Here is a 22966-nt window from a genome sequence, read left to right on the forward strand (position 1 = left end):
ACTCTAAATGCGTATAATTTTTTGTTTTAATTTTTTGCAGTATTGATCACAAATCTACGGAGCTGAAATTGCAAACGTTATCCATGGCTCGCTTCAAAAATGTAAGCTTGAAATTTTTAGGTTCTGTTTGGTTGTTGAGAAAACTGAATCAAAGAGGGTTTCTTTTTTTGTTAATTTTCTCGAAAACGTAGTTGATTGTTGTGTTTTTGAAAATTTGAAAACAGAAGAAGAAGGTGTTTGTGAAGTCGGTTTCGACGAAATGATGTTTGATATGGTTAAACATATATATTCAAGATTTTGATCTCTGTGTGATTTGGCAATACTACTTTTCACCTAATATTCCTCTCTCTCTCTCTCTCTCTCTCTCTCTCTCTCTCATGAAGTCGCTGATTGCATTAAAAAAAAGGTTCCCAGTTAATCAAGTATAGCCGGAAAGGGAAGCCAAAACTTTGTCCATTCAGAATTTCTACTATGAGTAATTTCCTTTACATTAGGATATTGGATTCATTTCATAGTAATAAGTTTTTTATCTTACATCTTCTTCCAGCTGCGTATCTCCACGATCATTACTAGATATCTTAACCGCTTGAATGGCTTCATTTTTCGTATCTTTAACAGGATGAAACCACACTAATCTGGTTTAGGGATTTAGGGTTTTTGAGTTAGTTTTTGTGAAGGTCATTTTTTGATTTTAGGCACACTATAATCGATTACGGGTTTTGGGATCCTAAACACTTTGAAATGGTTTCCAGAAAAGACATCTTTCTAAAGGCGAGTAGTGACACTGTAAATTTCCTCAACCAATCTTCACTGGAATTTTCTCCGTCATCCTATATATTGCAGCATTAACACATTTGATAACAAATTTTCAGTTTCTGGCCACTTAAGATGGCAGGAAAATGGACACAATAAATTATCCATGGTCTTTATCATAGCTGAAAATTGGAAAGTGCCTGAAATTATTAGTTATTAAACTCTTCCTTTTTGTTTGAAATGCAGGTGGTGTTGGACAAATGGGATAAAAGAAATGGTTGTTGACTGGAAAGTTATCTGAAAATAATGGAAAGAAAATTTTCTGCATCGTTATTCTTTAATTGTATGATAATGTTTTCAATGTTTTAGATTACATTGATCTGTATTATTTTAAAGAATATATAAAGATTAGTTTATAGGTGTATGCACTTAATATTGGATATATGGTATTTTTCAGGTTATTTGACATACAATTGCATATAATCTCAATTTTCTCCTGCAGATTTTATCTGAGCTTCGGAATCATTGAAAAATTTGTCTAAATAATAAATTAATTGAAATGGTTATTAGTAATGAATGAGGTGTTTACTGTGTTTTTTTGGTGTGTACAGAGCATTTTTTGGTGTGTACAGAGCCAATGGTATGTTGCTAACGAAGGCAAAAACAAGATGCAGTTTGCTGCATATAGAAAACGGAGGTTAGTTTGATTCCAACTCCTTTTTTCAGTTTATTTGAATAGAAAATTGGTAAGTTCGAGTCCAATTTGATTATTTCTTGATTTTCTGCTGCCTGTCTGCTCTCCCCCTTTCTTGATGCAGTCCATTGCTGTAAAAAAAAAAAAAAAAAAAAAAAAAAAAAAAAAAAAACCATTTGCCAAACCCACCAAAGCCACAAGAAAAGACAAGTAGAATTTTATATTCTCTGCCCACTTTTATTCATGATTGTTGTTGGCTTCCATTTTTTAGAAAGGAAAAGTCCCGCTCTTCTTGGACAGTACCATCTTTCTCAAAACATGGATTCGGAAAGACATCTGACAGAATTTATTTTGAGTCTAAATTATTAAATTAGGAGAGCTAAGAAGATATTAATAACTCTGATTTTCTCTTTTGGCTACCACCTTGCTCTCCATTTCTCTTTTTCCTCCTGCTCTGCTACTTTTTCAGTGTTACAACCTCTATGCAAAAAACACATTGTATGTGTTTTGCATGTTTTTGTTCATGCTTCTATTCTTTGTTTACATTGTGGTGACTCTGAATGGAATTCTCAGTTATCTATTCCTCTACAATACATGATACATCTTATTTTTGTTCATTGACAGATGACGCCACATGCTTGAGATTTTTATGCCATCACTCTGTTGGCTCTTTTGTGATTGTTATTATTTGTTTTAAAATGTGTATGCTGTGTGTGCACAGATTAGAGCAGAGATCTATGATTTAAATTCAAAATAATCCTCACATCAAACTTAGTTAAGTTCAATGTTGTTTTTTGAAACCTTGTATGCTGTTACCAATAACGTTAAGTTTAAATCATTTTATCATAACATTATGTATTTAAATTTAACTAATAATGTTAAGTAATAAAACGACGTAACAAAACAACATTCATTGAGACACGCCAAAAACAAGAATCTTCATTAACGTTATTAATAAACCAATCAATATTTCATAATTTTTTGCATGTAAGTGTACTAATATCGATCCAAAGCCGCATGGCCTACCTGTGTGGTCAAATCTTTTGATATAACAATCACTCGACGTTTTCAATGTACATAGCATTAATCTTTAGTACATTAATTCAAATAAAATTTTGGCTCAAGGGAACAGTTAATGATCCACATGGCATCAAAGTATCTTACTCAATTGTATATTACACATGTGTATTGCATTATGTGTGTGCGAATACCTTTTTTCACCGTCAATCTATATTAGTTTTGAATTCTGAGTTGATTTAACTAACAGGTTTCTTTTTATTTCAGATTAATTTGGTTCTCGCTAAATGAATCAAAGATCATAAGACTAGAACCAATGGTTTCCAAAAAAGGTTGGTTCTTGAATATTTTCATTTATGCTTTTTGACACACCCCGACCGAGATCAGGGCGTGCTGGCCGCCACGCGGAGGTGACGTAACCATGTGCACGGTGCGGAAGCTAATGAAATAGGAATATAAATAGTACGAATAATTAAAAACTAGCATACATAAGGTGATGAAACAAGTGCTAGCATAAGTGAAACGCTAAGTTCAGAGCAATTAGTCTACAGCAGTCCAAAGAAAATGATACGACAATAGTACACCCGAAGGTGACCCTACACTGGTGAGTATCTGTCAGAAATGCCGGGAAGCCCTCTGGGAAACCACCGAACCTGCTAAGCAACTAGAACCTGGAGGGGCGCAAAACAAAAGCGTGAGTGGGCAAAAACAAAGCTTTTCGAAAACCATTTAGTAAAATACATTCTAACCCCTCGCCGTAAAACCTGTATACTTCCCAGAAAATAAACATATGTACGTATGTATAGATATGCCAATCATGCTCAAGAATATGCCATGTCAAAGCCTCATAAAGAAATGCAAGTGCTCAGGTACAAAACCATAACGATAACATGTAATCTGGCAGCCGGAGTCACCTAACGTGACCTGTATGGCTGCATATAGAGCTCAAATCTCAAACTAAATAACTGAACCTGCCCACGAGTCGGAACCACCTAAAGTGGTCTGTACGACAAGCCTGGGTGTAACATATATATACGCTCTAGTGCTACGATCACGTGAAGGCTGTGCGAATAATCGCGGGTCACCTACGAGTCGGAACCACCTAATGTGGTTTGTACGACAGGACTGTGCACCTAACTTGGATCCAAGCTGAGCGTGTGGTGAGGGAGGTGAAGGACTGTGCCCTACTCTGGGCGGGAGCACTAACACCGGGGGTGCAGGTTATGAGCTCTCTAAACATCTCAAACTACTACTGAATATAAACATAAATACCACTTACCTGGCACTTACCTGTGCGTCCACAGCACCAAATATGCATATGTATATGTATGTGACTACTAATGCATGCAATGATGCATAAACAATAATAATATGGTGCATGGCATAAACAATTAACCCTTTCAAATGATTTCTGGGAAAATAAATGTATATAGGTATATACGGAAAAACAAAAGCCCACTCACTGGTATGTGGAAGGGTTGTAGCCCCCCTGCCTCGAGTGAGCACGCTCGTCCTCAAGATACGTATCACCTATATGCGAAATAACTATAAAAACGTTAATTTTAAAGTACATAACCAACTTCTCGTAATAACTTCTCATACATTGCTCAATTTGGACAATTGAATATACCAACGTGCTATACACAACCTCAGGATCACACCCATAATTTTAGAAACATTTTCCACCGCCGCACGCACCCCCTGCGCGCCGCAGGCACGTGCCTGGCACGCTGACGGCGTCAACTGACGCCGTAAGGAATATTCCGTTAGTTCTAACGGATTCCGTTAACGGCGTCAGGAATATTCCGTCAGATTTGACGGAATATTCCGTCTCCTTCTCCGGCGCCGGCGACGGCGCCGGAAAACTAGAAAAACTTTAAACCTTGATTTCTCTCTCGTTTTTCATCCATTTTTCACGATTTTTGTACCAAAATGACGCCTAGAACTAGGAGAACATAAATATACAACTTTCAAGGGCTAAAAATCATGGAATCTCACCTGTCACCAAACTTCAAATCCGGCCAACTTCGAAAACGACGATTTCAACGTCCAAATTCTTCAAACGAAGTACTCCGAGACTCCTTGGGACACCACCAAGCTACCTACGAGCTTCAAATTTCCTAAAACGTTAAAAACTACGTTTGCATGAATAGTACTCCAAACGGACCTCGTGAAATCGACGTGAAATCGACGGAGTTCTCACCTGAAAATGGCACGACTGTACTCCTCTCAGCCCCACGAGCTCGAATGTGGCCTTGGTTCCCTCGATATGTGGGTGGTTAGTATGTTTGTGTGTGTGTCCGTACGAGTTCGAAGAGAAAGGGAAGAAATGGGAGCACGGGAGAGAGACAGGGAAAGGGACAGAGAGACAGTGAGGGTGTGTGTGTGTGTGTGGCCCAACACATGCCAACACCACACAAAACAACCAATAAACATAATGAAAACGAACTAGGGGCAAAGTAGTCATTTCACATGTACGTTTTGATAGTTTCGGGACGGGATGTCACACTTTTTCAGTTCTTTGAATGGACTTCCTATAATCCAAAAGGAGCTATTGAACAACTCTTTTGCTACATTGTGTTTGCAAATCAATATTTAGGCTAATAATTGAAGGATGATTCTTTTTTGTTGAAAAATGTAATCTGGATTCTTAAACTGTGGCGGTTAATGTGGTTTTTAGGTGAATTTTTCGGGTGGGGGAGAAGGGGTGGGTGGGGGCTTTAAATTGTTATTCTCAATTGGTATATAAATATGTGCAAATCATGGATATCATGGAAGAATTCAAATGTTTTTTCTGCATTAGGTTGGAGAGCATGATCATTTTCTGTTTACACATCACAAAGTTTGTTTTGAGTACTTCTCACGCCATTGAGGCACAAATGTTCTTCCTGCATTAGTTAATGTTTTTTATATCAAAATTTAATAAATTCAATTTTCCTTTGTATCCAAATATGTATTAAAGTAATTGTCATTGAAGTTTGTTTATGTCTGTTTTCCAAGATTTATTTTTTGTTTACATGTCGTACTCCGTTTATGAATGGATTTTGGTTAACTAAAAGAATGCTTTTCATTCTTGGTTTTCAGGACTTTATCTACCGTTTACAAGTCAACCCCATAATACCAAAGTACAAGAGAAGCAAAGATTTGAGGTGATTTTTGCTCTAACTTATTTAGATTTTATATTCTGGGTTAATTATCAGCCGGATTCTGTTGCTAGATTTAGAATTGTAATTTGGTACCACTGCTGCCACCTGCCGCTTCAGTTTTCACATCCAAATGCCACAAAATGCTAATTTTAAATTCTAGGTTATGGGTAAGCATTATTATTTGGAGGCACAAATTATTTTCAGTCGCTAAACCAAGTTCTAAATCTTTTTTTGTGTAGTTTACATTAGGCTATCCAAGCCCTATTTTAAATGTATGATTGGTTTGCGTGAAATGAATGAAAAAGAGAGTCAGAATACCCTGTGAAATGACTGATTCCAGAAACCATTTTAAATAAAACATATCAAAAGTGTTGAACGGAGAGCTAAAAGATTATTTGGATGGAAAAAAGATTTCACTTTGTTTTCTTTACTCAAAGTGCTTTTATTTAATCCGGTTCTGTTTCGGTTGCGTAGTTCGTGGTAGGCAGCGACTAAGAATTGTTTCCTAAGAAATCTATTGAGCTAAGTTCTTTTGGTGGGAAATTAGGGTTGCTGATGTTAGCAATGGATTGAGTCTTTCTGTTTGGTATGATTATATCTCTGAACAAGCATTAATAAATAGAACGATTTTGATCAATAATTTTATTCGGTCAAGATTCAAACTCCCATTGTAGAGCAAACTATAACTCAAACTCCCATTGCAGAACAAACTAGAAGTCAAACTCCCATTCCAGATCAAACTATGAGTCACACCCCCATTTCAGAGCAAACTGGGAACGAGGAGAAGCAATAGGGCATGGCTATTTCCGGGGCATCGGTCGTTTTGAGATTCTAGTGTAATTAGGTTTGAACATTCTGCTCCTCTGCTTCTTGATTTATATATATCTCGAATTTCTCTCAATTGCTAATGAATTTATCTTCTTGGGAAATTTCAGAAAGTCGGGTCGTGTGAGGAAAAAGCTGGTTTGTTGCCATTTTTAGGTATATAATTATGTGCCCTGATAGCATATTCAAAGCCTATTTAGTTATATGGGTTTTTTTATTTATCTTTCTAAAGCTTTTGTGCCTGGATTTTAAATATGTGATTGATAATTAGGGGATGAATCTGGTTTGGATAAGGGTGAGTTAGTCAAAACCTAGTGCAACAAGGAGTCTTAAGGCTAAGGACGCTGAGAATTAGGGGATGAATCTGGTTTCTTAAAGAGCTTGGTTCAAAGTCCTATTGGAGTTAGGATTGGTCGAGATCTAATCAGATTGGATTGAGGAGTTCAAATTTGAGTATGATTTTAGCTTGATCATGAGGGGGTTTGCTACTATAAATAAAGAAGGGAGTGCATCATTCAAGGCTTTCCAATTCAACATACAAATTGCCTTGCGCAAAATTTCTCAACAACCCTGAGATTTTCTCCTCTCCCTCTTTCTTCCCACCAACACATCTTCAATTTGGATAAACAGCACTGTGAAGACAACTAGCCACATCTTCAATTTGGATAAACAGCACTGGAACTGTAGAATTCGCTGATCAAGGAACACCTTCAATTTGGATAGGCAGCACTACTTCGAGGTCGACTGGTTATTTATCCAAGTCTAGGTCAACAAGGATTTTCCAATCCTTGTTGGGAGAGGTCATCTTATCAGCCTTTTAGTGAAGTGCGATGTTACAATTCATTAGGTTCGGCACATTGAAAGCCGAGTTTTGTTTATGATTGGATATTCACAAGTATCTTTTAGAGTTCGGCATTTCGACGACCGAACCACATTTACCATCAAGACATATATCTTTTCAAGCTTTAGAACCCGAAGATCAAGACATGTTCCTTCCTCGATCGCAGTCGCAAGATCGAGAAGTTAGCAGCACGCCTAATGCAATATCAACACATTTTACTCCCCGGCCGAGTTCGGCTGACGAGTTGGCATGCCCCACACATAACTGAAAGACGTAGCTTATTAGTTACTCGACCTGCGCGCCACGTAGGTTCATTAATTTTTAGGGTTAACAGGTACTTATATTCCCAAAACCAAAAATTGGAATCTATGTTTGTGGGGTCGTCCCACTCAAATTCTTCAGGTTCTTCATGTGTTTCTCAATATCCACGAAGTTGGAGTGGCTTTCTGCTTGAGCGGCCGCTTGGTTCTTCTGCGATTTGCCTGCAGAAGCTTTGATTTTTATCAAGGTTTCCTAAATTTGATCCATGAATGGCATGTGTTTGTTGACAGGATCTTTACTGTTCTCAGGTACGACTATCATTTCCTGTGGTTCATTACTCGATCTGGATGTGGACGCGTTAGGCAACGGATTATCCACTTTTGGAATAACGGATGCATCGGAATGTGGTTTGTCTCCACCAACGGGGTTAACATTAGCATTAATTGAGCTTTCTTCAACATACATGCTTGTAGTAGAGTGATCTGGTTAAGCAGAAAAAGAGTTTACTCTCAATGAAAGAATCAATTGTTGGAATCAAATTGGCAATTATAGACTTCTTTGCCATAAAACATCGCTCATCTTCATCTTGGTCTAGTCAACATCAGACACACTTGCTGGTTTATTCTTAACACCTTCAGTAAGGTACTGTTTGGTACGCAGATGGGACGGAATGGAACGAAGGTTTCGTGTTATGTTTGGTACACACATGATGGAATAGGACGGTTGTTCCGTTTTGTTTTTGGTAAGCGCATGACGGAATATAACCAAAAGATTAAATGACTAATTTACCCTTGTTCCGTCTGTTATTTGGTACAAAGTTTATATGTGTGACGAGACGAGATAGTTTTTTTTTTTTTTTTTTTTTTTTTTTTTTAACTTGGTCATATTTGAACACATATATGCTTATCTATGATATATTTTTTACACTAGCACATGACTGAAGATATGTTATGCCATGAATTCCATCTTGTTGACGTTAAGGTCATGGATAATTGCTTGAAGGTTACTAAGAATGTTGAACCATTTGATCTTTAAGTGAATAAACAATTCAAGGGGACTTGGATCCAAATTATATGCTTTTAATCCACATCATTCGAAATCAAATGCAAGCACAAATAACAAAACCCCAATATGGTATCAGAACTAAATAGCAATGGAAGCATCTCTTTAACTTGGGTTACTTAAGCTTATAAACTCTAAAATTGATGGGTTCAAGAAACAAATCCCGTAGTTAGTAGATGAAAATCTAAAACAAAAATCCTTCCAAAATGAAACCTGACACCAAGTGCACATCAAGCTCTCTATTTCTTCTATTCCTTCTCTGCCTCTGTTGCCTTCTTGAGTCTGGCACCAATTGGCATGTATTCATTCTCTCTACACAAAGTTTATCATATGCCTTGAATGATTTCAACTCATTGGTAACCTTCACAAGCTCAACTGTGGGCTTCTCACGTGCAATTGGAAGGCTACGAAAAAAGATTGAGATCGAACCTAGAGATGCAGCGGCTACGGGAGAAGATCAAGATCAAACCTGGAGATTCAGCTGCTACAGGAGAGGATGAGGAAGAAGGCTACGGGAAAAGGCATCGGCAAAGAACATGGAACGAAGATGATAGAATTTTACGGTTTGTTTTATAATTTGGATGGTGTAAATATTGAAAAAGATAAGGGGCATATTTGTCTTAAAATGTTATAATTTTGTGTTCCACGGGGTTGGACTGAGTCGTTCCAGGGAGAGGTGGAAAGAAAATTCAGCCAAAACTCGTTCTATGGGACAGCGCGTCCCACTGCCTTTGGTGCACTAAACGTAGGATGAGCGCGTTCCGTTCCATCCCACGTACCAAACGGTACCTAAAGCATGTCCTCCATTCTTTATTTTCATGTAACCCAATTAAAGCGGGCCGCATATCAGCCAAATCAAGCTTTGATACAACTTGTTGTGAATATCGCATTTAAGAATGAGAAAAAAAAAAAACTCTAGAAATCGAAAACAAAATAAACTAAGATAAATCACACTAAGAATTAACGTGATTCACTTATATATACCTATGTTCACGGGGCAGCAATAACAATCTTTCACTATATCAATAATGAGTACAACAAATAATATTGCCAAGCTTCTAGGACTAAGACTTGATGAAAAACCACAAAGAATAAGAAAAAGATATACATTTTTTTATCTCTTTTATTTTCTCTCTCACACATTTTGCCTTTCTCTCACTCAACAATATCGCATTTAAGAATGAGAAAAAAAAAAACTCTAGAAATCGAAAACAAAATAAACTAAGATAAATCACACCAAGAATTAACGTGATTCACTTATATGTACCTATGTTCACGGGGTAGCAATAACAATCTTTCACTATATCAATAATGAGTACAACAAATAATCTTGCCAAGCTTCTAGGACTAAGACTTGATGAAAAACCACAAAGAATAAGAAAAAGATATACATTTTTTTATCTCTTTTATTTTCTCTCTCACACATTTTGCCTTTCTCTCACTTGAACTGTCATGCCCCAATCCTGACATACGTCTAGGATCGACACGTGACGTCACCAATTTCATGTATATCTAACATACCCCGTCTCCGGGATATGTGCAAAGCACAACTCACGATCCAATTGCGTAGTAATTTTTCGTATACTTTATGGATGCATCTAACCTCGTTGTTAGATTGCCTACGTACCCTAAATAGGGATCAAGCCATTCGTAGTTCGTCATTCCCTACACTCGAACATTCATCACATAAACCACTATGTCCCAACGTAGTACCACGATTCAAGCATGCAACATCTCAAGGAAAATTCAACGAAGCACAATAATATTCTCTAGTCATCTTGCCATTCACACACACATATACTTTCCAACAACATCAAGTTCCGACCGAAGCCTACATCTCTGAAGAATGGGATTTCAGACCACTCAACGAAATCAAACAGCATCAAGTTCTAGACCACTCAACGAAACCAAAATACCAAATGCGATTCTGGACCACTCAATGGAATCCAAACCAAGATACAATTCCAGACCACTCAACAGAATCGCAGAGTAGAAGGGATTTCGGACCTCTCAAAGGAATCCGAGTGGATACAATACCAAACCACTCAACAGAATCGTGGAGACAATGCATATCGAACCACTAATGAAATCCAAGATGGATACGATTCTGGACCACTCAACGGAATTGCGGATCACGAGGGATTCTGGACCACTTAACGGAATCCAGACGGAGTAAGGAACCGGACTACTCAACGGAACCCCAGTGGAAATCCAGTTCTGGATCACTTAACGGAACCGAGCAGAAGTCCAAGAAATATTGCAACGCTCAAAGAACAAGACATGATACAAGTACTCAAAATACAAAAGCTCAATGAAACAAGAAATGGAACAAAGCACAAGGTACACAATTAGAATGGCTCAACGAAACGAGAAATGAAATAATGTTACGATATGTGAAACAAGTCTCGAAGTAACAAACCCCATGACAATGGGTTCATGGTCCACTTTTAGCCCTCACATTTCATCACATCAGGCCAAACATGCCACACTCCACAACAAGTTCAATACACATGTCAATCACATAAAATAAACAAGCATATCATAATGTGATGCCATCAGTACGTAAATTGAGGTGCATGTCAATCGAGGAAGATACGTCATCATGCTGAGCCCAATAAGCTCTATGGAATCTCAACAACACTCTAAGCTTAGCAACACACTAGAAGAACTCGGGCTAGTTGACTAAAAAGTCAATTGTCGATCAAGATCGAGGGTAGGGTCCATAACCCTAGAAATTTAAACCGGAAGATCCGCCTATCAGATTTTTGATCCGTAACTTTCCAAGAATCTCACTACTCTTCTAAAACAATGTACTAAAATTTCATCACGATCCATTGGTTGAATCTCCACCAATCACTAAGATTAAGTGGCGGTCAACGTTTGATTTTACAAACATAGAAATCCAATTCGAAAAGATTTTTACGTCTGATTCCTGATCCGTCAGTTTCTAATGTCCTCAAATATTATGTACTATAACGTATTAAAGTTGGGTGACAATCAAACAGTCAGATAGTCAAATCATAAAATGATCAAGTGGTGTAATATTTAATACTAGGTTCAAACTATTGAACCACATCAAACATATACTAAAACTAAAATTAGAACACCGAATTTAACTTAAAAAGGCTGCATTGGCCCACTAGCTACACGCCGCCGCTGGTGGCGTTTTTGGACAAATGGAAACCCTAAATTTTGACCAACTCTAAAATTCACCAAATTTTTCAGAAATGTACAACTCAATGAGAGAAACATTTTTCATACCTGAGCTGAAGCCTAGTTTAGTCGGGAAGTGGCTAGAAAATCTCTCGAAGCGTCGGAAACCCCGAAAAGGGGTGAGCCTCGATCCGTCGAATTCGAAGTTCTGCCGCCCCCAAACTTGTTTGGGGTTTGTTCCTGGACTCAAGAGACACCTGAGGGTGGTGGTGGTTGATGGAGAATGTTTCAGGAATGGTGGATTGAAGGTTAGGGTTTCACGGCACCCGTACGTATGTCCTTCGTGAAATCACAACAAAAACTTGTCGATTTTGGCTTTAATTAGATACTGGGATGACGTGAAGGTGTTTGGGGGGGGGGTGATGGGAGGTTGAAGAAAGCCATAAAAATCAACGAAAAACCTATTGGAACAGTCCTAGGAATCCGGGTCAGTGTTCGGGTCGTCGGGTTTGTAAACGGGTCAAAGGGATCCGGTGCTCCTCTCTCCCTCTTCTTTCTTCCCTTTCTCTGCTTTCTGATTGGGTAGTTCCACGCCTCATTTCTCTTATTTTCTTTCCATCTCAGCCACACACATGACTTTATCTCAGCTGTTCCTGATCCAATAAATATTGAGCTTTCCAGATAAATAATTAAAGGACCATTTTGTCCTCAACTTCAATTGTTTATAACTCATTCGTTATAACTCCAAATTACAATTAGTTTGCGCTCACGCGTTCGTATTGACACGTACTATCCAAAAATGTAAAGAAATCTGGAAAATTATGAAGGGATCAAATACATCCTTGAAAATCCGCTTAATTCATTAAGGGCATTTTCGTCCCTTTACTTATCAAAAAATTTGTACGCCGCAAATATATAAGCGTTGAAACTACAAATACGAATACAAAATATAGAATACATAATTTTAAATAGTGAAATCCGTGGACGGGATTTCACATCCTTCCCCCCTTAAAAAAATTCATCCTCAAAATTTCCATTGTCATCCCCACCTACTCAACATTGCAATCGAACTCCTAGAGTGGTATACAACTTATTGTTTTGATCCAATTCAAAAGTAGTACAATAGCCCTTTATATAGACATAATAAAGGTCTTCTTCCATAAATCCTAATTGAAATCTAGTTATGAATCATTCTTCAATTGAGAAATTAACTCCAATTGGGTAAGCAATTTAAATTGGGTAAACAAACTTCAATTGGGTAAACAATTCCAATTGGGAAAGCAACTCCAATTGGGTAACCGACTCTAATTGAGAAAACCACTCCAATTGAGAAATAACTTCAATTGAAAAAAAAACAAGTTAATCCTCTAAGACTCTATTCCTAATTGCCTTTAGGACAAATCATTATGGGCTGGAAAAATCCAACATACTTGAATGAAGATGAACTAACGGAATACTTGGCGTAAAAATGAGCATAATGACATTCTAAGATTCATACAGCCGAGCTCACTTACTGAAATAAGGCTTTGTTATTATATATACTTGAATGATGAATTTTGTACTATAGCTTTACATGAATATGATTAATTGATCCACCATCCGTATTTATTTTGAATACAAAAATCAAGAAATTGTTGGAACTTGTGAGGGACAATTGTCCCACATCAGCCATATATCTTCACATCATCACCTTTATAAGTGAGTCCACTCACTTATCATTTTAAAAGAATTGGAACAAAGTCGTAGACCTTGGGCCTAGGAGTTGGGTTGGATTTGGGTGTATGGGCTTAAACAGACAAATCACACAAGTATGACTTTTAAATTTATATTTTTACGTTTCAGGTTTTTCCGAAAAGATAAGACTAGGTTTTTCTGAAGGGATAAGATTGTTTACTGCAAAACAGTTACAACCCTTTTGAAGGGAAGCCATTATAAATATGGTTGTAGGATTAGAAACGAATAATTCAATTCCAACGTTCTTTTATTTTTCACAAAGAAACACAAATCATTTTGCAAAGAATTCAAGTTCGAGTGTAGGAATTTGAGTTAGATAGTTGTATCCTGCAAGATAGACGTCCAAAAACTACTGCACAGGTGTGAGGGCATATTTTTATCTTAGGAGATTGCTTATGCAAGCCTCTGTCTCTCTGGAAAACATGTCAATGATATTTGTTGTGATTTTATTTACAACTACATTTATTATTCATTTGTGATTTAAATATATAGTGATTTCTGTATACACTCTGTAATTATTTATATTTAATATAATCCGTATCTGATAGGTTCTAACAAAAATGTGTGGGAGCAGTAAGGGTAGTTGTGACGACCCGTCCCTAATTTTATGCTTTTACAAATTTCAAAAGCATTATTTTACGAAAATGCCCCATAGATGAGGGTATTGACTTTTGTTGACTAACATTTGGTGAGACATATGACTTATTCTTTTAGCGTATTTGCATAGTATCCGATGATACGAACGGATAGACGCAAGAGGAAGTGAATTTGGAGCTACGGTTGAAGTTTTACGGAGTTACAAATTTGAAAACTACGTTTCTAAGGATTTCCATTTATTATTATATATTTTCATAAGTATCATTATATGAGTTTAAGGTTATTTTGTGAAAGAAAAAAAAATATATTTATATATATTTAGAAACTGCCGAATGGCAGGAAGAGAAAGGAAGGAGAGTTTCAGGAGGAAAAAGGAGGGAAGATGGTGGCGAATCAGGAGAGGAGAGAGGAAGAAGGATGGCCAATCGGGGGGCGGGGGGGGGGGGGGAGAACAAGAAGAGAAAGGAGAAGGGTGAGGAGCACCCAAATCGGACCCGTGCATCACACACTCGACCCGGTTTCGAACCAATGAAATTCCAGCTAACTTCCACCATTTTTCAGGAGATTTTCACCTATCCATCACTTGCAAACTACTTCCACAACCTCCCTTCTTCCAATTCTATCGAAAAACAAAGGAATTTGATTGTAGTTTGGTGAAGAAACACCCGTGGGTGCTGTGGGGAACTTTGCTCGAAATCCACCAATTGTGAAACTTTTTCCTCCAATTATCACTACCAAAACACTCCCCTAGAACCCAGGAACAAAGCCTAAGCAGTGGTGGAGGCGTCAGAGCAAGTTTGGAGGTCGAATCAAATTACACCCAATTCTAGGGTTTCGGCAGTTCGTGGGTAATTTCAAGTGTTTTCTGGCCAAATTAGACTTGGCCACAGGTATAAAGTTTACTCTTCTCATTAAGACCTACAATTATGTAAAATTTGGTAATTTTTGGAAATAGTTGGATTTTCCGGCGAGTCGGGGCGGCCGACCGCCACGCACGGCCGCGGGTGGCCAAAGGGCCGTCGATGTCATTCTTAGGCTAAATTAGATGCAATGAGTTCAGTCTTGGTAATTGTATGAGATAGGTTGACGGTTGGAACCTAAATTCTCTACGTTACGTTATTTGGTAAAAGTGTGAATCGACTATCTGACCGTTGGATCGTCACCAAACTTTAAAACATTGTAGTATGTAATATTTGAGGACCACAGAAACTTATGGATCAGGAATCCGACGTACGGATCTTCCCGAATTGGATTTGTAAATTCATAAAATAAAATGTTGACCGCCACTTGGTTTTAGCAATTGGCGGAGATCCGACCATTGGATCGTAATGAAACATTAGGACGTTGTTCTAGGAACATAATGTGGATCCTTGCACGTAATGGATCAGAAATCCGTGATGCAGATCCGACCGTTGGATCGTAATGAAGCATTAGGACGTTGTTCTAGGAACATAATGTGGATCCTTGCAAGTAACGGATCGGAAATCCGTGATGTAGATCTTCCGGACTAAATTATGTAGGGATGTGTTTTATGTAAATTATGTATTCTATCGGTAAGAACTCTGAGACGTGATTTGATAATTGTTCCAGGCGACGTTGGTTTGTGATGCCTCGATATTAGTGCTAGGGAGTCGTAGCACGAATCTCAGGTGAGTGGGTCTTTTCCTTTCTATCGTATATATACACATGATTGATAATTCCACGAACGTTTTAAGTTGACTTATGCATATTACCTACATATAATTACTGTGAATGCTTTGAAGTACTACTGCGAACTACGAAAGGCTTGATCCCTATTTAGGGTACGTAGGCAGTCTAACGAGACGTTAGATGTAGCCATACAATAAATGAGACTAAATAATTGAGACAATAGCCTTGTTTGGGGAATTGAACAATGTGAGGGACATTGGTGGAAAATGTGAGATTTAACCTTATGTTTTAGTGGTTAAATGTTGGTCATAAATTAATGTGTGAAGAATCAATAAATTGAAGTAAAGAAACGTAAGTAATGATAGTTAATTAAACTAGCGTCTAGTTGGGCTTATCACCGATAATTATTCCCGAACATAATAGTTCAGGAGTACGGCGTTACAGCTTATGCATTTTATGCCATATTATGTATATGTATATACTTGAAAATGCTATGACATGGTTGAGTATTAGATGACATCATGTTATATCCATATGTATATTACCTGCACATTATATTTGTGAACGCTTTGAAGTGCAAAGGTGAACACAGGACACCCAGGTAAGTTCAGGTGAGTTTATGGTATTAGTTGAAATGATGGAGTTATGGCATGACTACATGTATGTTTTAGGCAACTCCGACCTTGTCGTACATGTTGCAATAATAGGCAACTCCGACACTGTCGTACAGGTTGCCCATGAGTGGTATATGTTATAATAGATGTAGTTAAGCTCATAAACTTGCACCCCGGTATTAGTGCTCCCGCTCGTGGCTAGGGCACAGTCCTTCACGTAAAGTTCACCTCCCACACCTTATGCTCACCTTGGATCCAAGGTAGGTGCACATTCCTATCGTACAGACCACAATAGGTGGTTCCAACTCGTAGGTGACCCGTGATTATTCGCACAGTCTTCACGTGATCGTAGCACTTGAGCGTACTTATTTACACCTAGTCCTATCGTATAGACCACTAAAGGTGGTTCTGACTCGTGTGCAGAGATGTGTGATAAGCTATGGGTTCAACCGTATAGGCCACAAGAGGTGGATCCGACTGACATATTACTTGAATATTGGATGAGCTATAGGTTCAGTCGTATAGGTCACAATAGGTGAATCCGGCTGACATATTACTTCCATGGAATTATTTCACCTGGTTTACGTATTTCATTATGTTGAGATGTTGGGAATGGCATACATGTGGATTTTGCTATTCCGAGTATAGTTTTGATGTTGATATGTATTCTATTTTCTGAGAAATTATTCAAGTTTTACGGTGAAAGGTTATTACTTTTGTTAAGTGTAATGGTTTTGAAGAGCTTGTTTTCGCCCACTCACATTTTATGTTTTGTGCCCTCCAGATTTTAGTAGCAAAGTTTCCGTATCGATGAGGATTCCTGGCACTTCTCAGTACAGGTGGCTTCTTATGATGGTATAATCATTATTTCTATTTTGTTGTACTTTACTTATTTTCTGTATCATGTGTGAATGAGTCCATAATCGCTCATTGCACACTCGTTTAGTAAGGCACTTTTAGGTTTTAAATTATTCATAGTTTATGCATTATCACACTTTATGGCTTCGTCACCTTTCAGGTGTCGCCCAGCACAGCTTGATTGGGAGTTCTAGTGGACATTACAGGCCGGGATGTGTCAATAGTGTTAGGGGCATATGTACATTCTTACAGGACCTATAGAGGCAAAGGATTGGTAGCCATGGTGAAGTTATCCTCCTTTCAAAGTTTTTTATAGCAATTGATACGATAGTTTTCATTCCTAACTGATATTCTATAAGTGTTGAGTATCCCAAATCCATGATAAATGCTAAGAGAAAAACTTGGGTGGGATGACATGCATGGTATTCAGCAAATAATTGATACGTGTATATAGTTTCTGGGTGAAAATAGTGTGTTCAGAATTGAACCTCACAACGCATGTTATAGTTAAATAGATAAAACCACTAGATCTTTTCAACAATGGTAGTGCTCTAATCGTTAGATCCTAGAATTTAAATGCTTAAACAAGGATTGGAAATGAGTTAGAATTAGGCTATGTCTAGTACTCGATTCCCTAAGGTGAAGAAATTTAACTATGTTTGGTGAAGAAATTTAAGATTACTAAGGAATTTTAAAATGACGAAAATTAATTTTCTAGAATTTGTGAATTTTCTTGTTTGGTTAACTTAAAAGAACAATGGAATTGAATACAGAATTTGTTATTTTTAACCCCTGATCATAGAAATTGGGAAATGACACCTATTTACATGGAATTTAAACTTGGGAATTTGAGGTCCCAAATTCCAAGTTTTTTTTTTTTTTTTTTTTTTCACGTGGAAATTCTAAATTTCTATGCTTATGAATTCAAACAAATGAATTGATACATATCAATTTATAAATTCTGACTTTTATTCAAATTCCAAGTTTATTTCTCTCGTTCAAACATAATGTTAGTTTATGGTTCAATGATTACACGTTTGATGTTAATATTACATACATTTTACTCCAAGCCAAAAAGAACTAAAACTTCCGAGCTCCCTCGACCTAAACCTCCTCCTCTCTCTTACCCCACAACTTCAACGTCGTTCTTCAAACTAACGTGACATATCAATCAACATACTCTTAAATAGTGAGTTGATTTTTTCCACAATAGTTGAGATTTTTTTTATTAGTTCAACTTTTACACCCCATCACAATCCTCATCCTCCGGGTGCTAAACAAGATTCCAAAGTGGAAATTTCATTATTCTAGTTGCGAACAATCAACTCTTGTTTACCCCAAAAAACTTAACTATATGAATTTTCTTCTATTTTAAGTCCCACATCAATTAGTACCCTACCATTTAGAAAATGAGGATTCTTGCTTCTTCTAAACCATTTCATTTTTTTGACTTTTAATGAATGTCTCACTCCATGATTTCAACATTGTTCTTCCGATTAATGTGACACATCAATTAACATTCTCTTAAATAGCTAGTTGATTTTTCCAAAATTGTTGAGATTTGATTAGTTCAACTTTTACACCCCATCACAATTCTCATCCTTCGGACGCTAGTTGATTTTTCCAAAATTATTGAGATTTGATTAGTTCAACTTTTAAACCCCACCATAATCCTCATCCTCTACATGCCAAGCAGGATTCCAAGGAAAATGATTCGCTTAGGCATAGACATCGTTACTCTCATCCTCCTTGCTTATGGGTCCAATATGGAACTCAATCAGTGAAAAGCTGACTGTGCCGTATGCGCTTAGGCAAGTGGCTCTATTATTTGCCTTGTACTAGTCAGCAAGAAATTGAGTTATTTATTTGGAAAATGAAGGAAGGAATTGACTGATTTATTTCTTATTGACATGCAAACTTTTTGGGGTGAATGGTGATGGTTGCACCACGTCTACATTCCACTTCACTTGGACATCTCTGTATTGAAAGGGAGGCCTTCAACCAGGGACGAAGTTAGAAATTTCTTCTAGTGCCGAAAACAACTAAAAAAACTTATTATAGTATGGTTATACGCAATATGATATTAATGATGGTTTCAAATGTTACAAAAATTTCAATATAGTAGTGGAAAGTGGCAAAGTGATGAGAAAAATATAAGTACATGCTAGGCAGGAGAGGGTTTTTTTGGTTTGAATGACAAAACAAGAGCACTATTGCTTATATAATATTTGATATGAAGTATAAGTAGAATGAATGTATGTTGGATATTAGATACGTATATTTTCTTTAAAGATAACCCGTGTATATTATATAACTGTAGTCTGCAACTAAACAAACGAATTACTTGAATGGGGGCATATGCCCCCAGTGAGCCTTCATTGGCTCCGTCCATGCCTTCAACCATTCGGTAACAAAGACGGGAGCGAAACCTCATGGGAAGCTGGTGAGGAACTACGATCTTGACTCTGAAGAAATTTCAGTAGTTTCCATCCTTTTTTTCTCTTTTGATTATAAAAGATGTTCCTAGTCTACATTAAAAAAAAGCAAAAAAATATAGTGGATTAAAGAAAAAAAACTCTCAACTCCTAGAAGAATTCAACGGTTGCCAATATTTCTAGTAGTTTATTTATTTCCTCGTATAAATCACTGTGTAGCCAACATTTTCTTATTTGATTTTGGTGGAGGTATGGATTAAACTTGAAATATTTCTAGTAGTTTATTTATTTCCTCGTATAGATCACTGTGTAGCCAACCTTTTCTTATTTGATTTTGGTGGAGATATGGATTAAACTTGAAATGTATTTCAACACTCTGAAAGAGATGTTAATAACTCAATTAGTACCCTACCATTTAAAAGAATCAGAATTCTTGGTTTTTCTAAGCCATTACATTTTTCTTTTGCTTTTAATGAATGTCACTCTCCATGATTTCAACGTCGTTCTTCAAATTAACTTGACACATTAGTTGATTTTTCTAAAATTGTTGAGATTTGATTAGTTCAACTTAAATAGTTAGTTGATTTTTCCAAATTGTTGAAATTTCATGAGTTCAACTTTTATACTCCAATCAACATCCTTATCCTTCAAGACGCCAAACGGAATTCCAAAGTCAAAATTTTATTATTCTAGTTGCGAACCTACCACTCTTTTCCCCCAAAAGACTTAAAAGATAATTAAAAAGATTTTTGTTCTATTTTAAGTCTTGCGTCAATGAGTACCCTACTATTTCGAAAATGAGAATTCTTGCTTCTTCTAAACCATTACAACTTTTTTTTTTTTTTTTTTTTTTTTTTTGCATTTAATGAATGTTTCACTCCATGATTTCAGTGTCCTTCTTCAAATTAATGTGACACAGTCAACATGCTCCTAAATAGTTAGTTGATTTTTCAAAATTGTTGAAATTTCATCAGTTCAACTTTTATACCCCATCAACATCCTCATCCTCTGAACGCAAAACAAAATTCCAAATTGGAAAATTCATTATTCCCTGCGAACCTACATTCTCATTTCCCCAAAAGACTTAAAAGTCAATGAATACTCTACAATTTAGAAAATGAGAATTCTTGTTTTCTCTAAATGATTACATTTTTTTTTCTTTTAATGGATGCCACACACTAAGATTTTAAAGTCGTTCTTCACATGAATGTGACACATCAATCAACATACTGTTAAATAATGAGTTGATTTTTCTATAATTATTGCAATTTGATTTGTTCAACTTTTACACCCATCAACATCCTCATTCTCCGGAAACCAAACAAAATTCCAAAGTAGAAATTATATTATTCTAGCTGCAAAAATCTGCAACTATCATTTTTCCCAAAAGACTTAAAAATCAACTATATGTTGCAGTCCTAATAGTTTAGGAATATTATTGTGTAAATCCTATTAAATCTTGGGATATCTTTGTGGGATTCTACCATATCTTATCTTTAGATATTATCCTATTGGAGTATGAAATTTACCTCCCTTACTACTATAAATAAAGACACACCCAAAAGACTGAAAAGTTAATTAAAATATTTTTCTTCTATTTTAAGTCTTGTGTCAATGAGTACCCTACTATTTCGAAAATGAGAATTCTTGCTTCTTCTAAACCATTACATTTTTTTTTTTTTTTGCATTTAATGAATGTCTCACTCTAGGACTTCAGTGTCATTCTTCAAATTAACGTGACAAATCAATCAGCGTATTCTTAAATGGTTAGTTGATTTTTCAAAATTGTTGAAATTTCATAAGTTCAACTTTTATTGAGTTGATTTTTTTCCAAAATTGTTGCAATTTGATTGTTCAACTTTTACACCCATCAACATCCTCATTCTACGGAAACCAAACAAAATTCCGAAGTAGAAATTATATTATTCTAGCTGAAAATCTGCAACTCTCATTTTCTCCAAAAGACTTAAAAATCAACTATATGTTGTTGTCCTAATCGTTTAGGAATGTGATCATGTAAATCTTATTAAATCATGGGATACCTTGTGGGATTCTACCATATCTTATCTTTAGATATTATCCTATTAGAGTTGTAATCATATTGGGGTATGAAATTTACCTTGCTTACTACTATAAATAATCTTAGTAAATTACCAAATTTATTGATAAATGATATCTTGCTATATTAATAGAACTTAGGTGGTCCCAAGGTTAATGTACATTATAGGCAAGCACAACATAGAGAAAACTCAAACTTCTTAGTTCTTTAGGCATAAAAAAGTACCTAACCGAACCAGCATCCTATTCTGTACTCAAAGTTTGGTTGAGAAGTCAAATCTCGCACAAACATACAAAATCATTATATAAATCTGTCTATTAGCAGCCTCTAACAAGGACAATGGCACTAAGAAAGAAACATTTCCCCGGGGAGAATCATGTAATGATATAGTTGAACTATGTTTGATTTTAGCACCAGTAATCTGAGAGATATTCTTTTGTTGCTACATCACCCATTTACATGACTAATGTTGTAACACTCTTTAAATTTGCTTATAAGTTATATAACCAGACAGAAACAAAAAATTTGCTTATGGAGTTCAATAATGCGGTAGACAAAACAAGATGTAGCTTGATGAAACGACAAATTTGCTCGTGGGTCAAATGGAGAACTCATATGAGTTAAAACTGAAAAGCTAACTGTGTCACATGCGATTAGGCAAGTGGCTCTATTATTTGCCTTGTACTAGTCAACAAATTCGAATCTATTATAATGATAGTTGTGCGCCTTGCAGGCCAATGGTTAGAGCCCACTTCACTTGGACGTCGATATTCTATGGTAATCTACAATAAAAAAAGAAAAAAAATTTACACTCAGAAGCGCAGTGTGTTGAAAAATAAGATCTTAATTATCAGAACAATCAAATACTTGTTAACAGTTTCATTTCTAGTAGTTTATTTATTTCCTCATATAAATCAATATGCAATCAACAATATCTTATTTGATTTTGGTTGAGGTACGAATTAAACTTGAAACGTATTTCAACATTCTGGAAGAGATGCGACTAGACCAATCTCTCTAGTTGGTAAAGTAACTCATCCTAAAGTGATTATTGTTCAAGAAAAAGTAAATTCTCACTAATAATTCATCATTCCAATCTCACTAAGTTGCGGAATTATCGCTCTCAGTTTGTAAAAGTACTAAAACAAAAAAGAATGTTACAAAACATATCAATTTAAATGGGAAACTGAGAACCTAGAAACTTTGAAGGATCATGACTAAGCAAGCATGGCAACAATATGTCTATTGAAGCTAGTTAAGAACTGTG

General features: G+C 36.4%; 1 long non-coding RNA gene across 1 annotated transcript; it reads left to right on the forward strand.

The window, feature by feature from the left end:
- Positions 1-57: 57 nt before the first annotated feature.
- On the forward strand, positions 58-6425 carry LOC137746598 (uncharacterized). The gene is made up of 6 exons (XR_011069879.1): positions 58-101; positions 1000-1096; positions 1365-1450; positions 2732-2796; positions 5549-5613; positions 6315-6425. It is a non-coding gene; the product is annotated as an uncharacterized lncRNA (long non-coding RNA).
- Positions 6426-22966: the final 16541 nt, after the last annotated feature.

The sequence above is a fragment of the Pyrus communis genome, chromosome 10 (genome assembly GCF_963583255.1).
Source record: "Pyrus communis chromosome 10, drPyrComm1.1, whole genome shotgun sequence".
NCBI lineage: Eukaryota > Viridiplantae > Streptophyta > Magnoliopsida > Rosales > Rosaceae > Pyrus > Pyrus communis.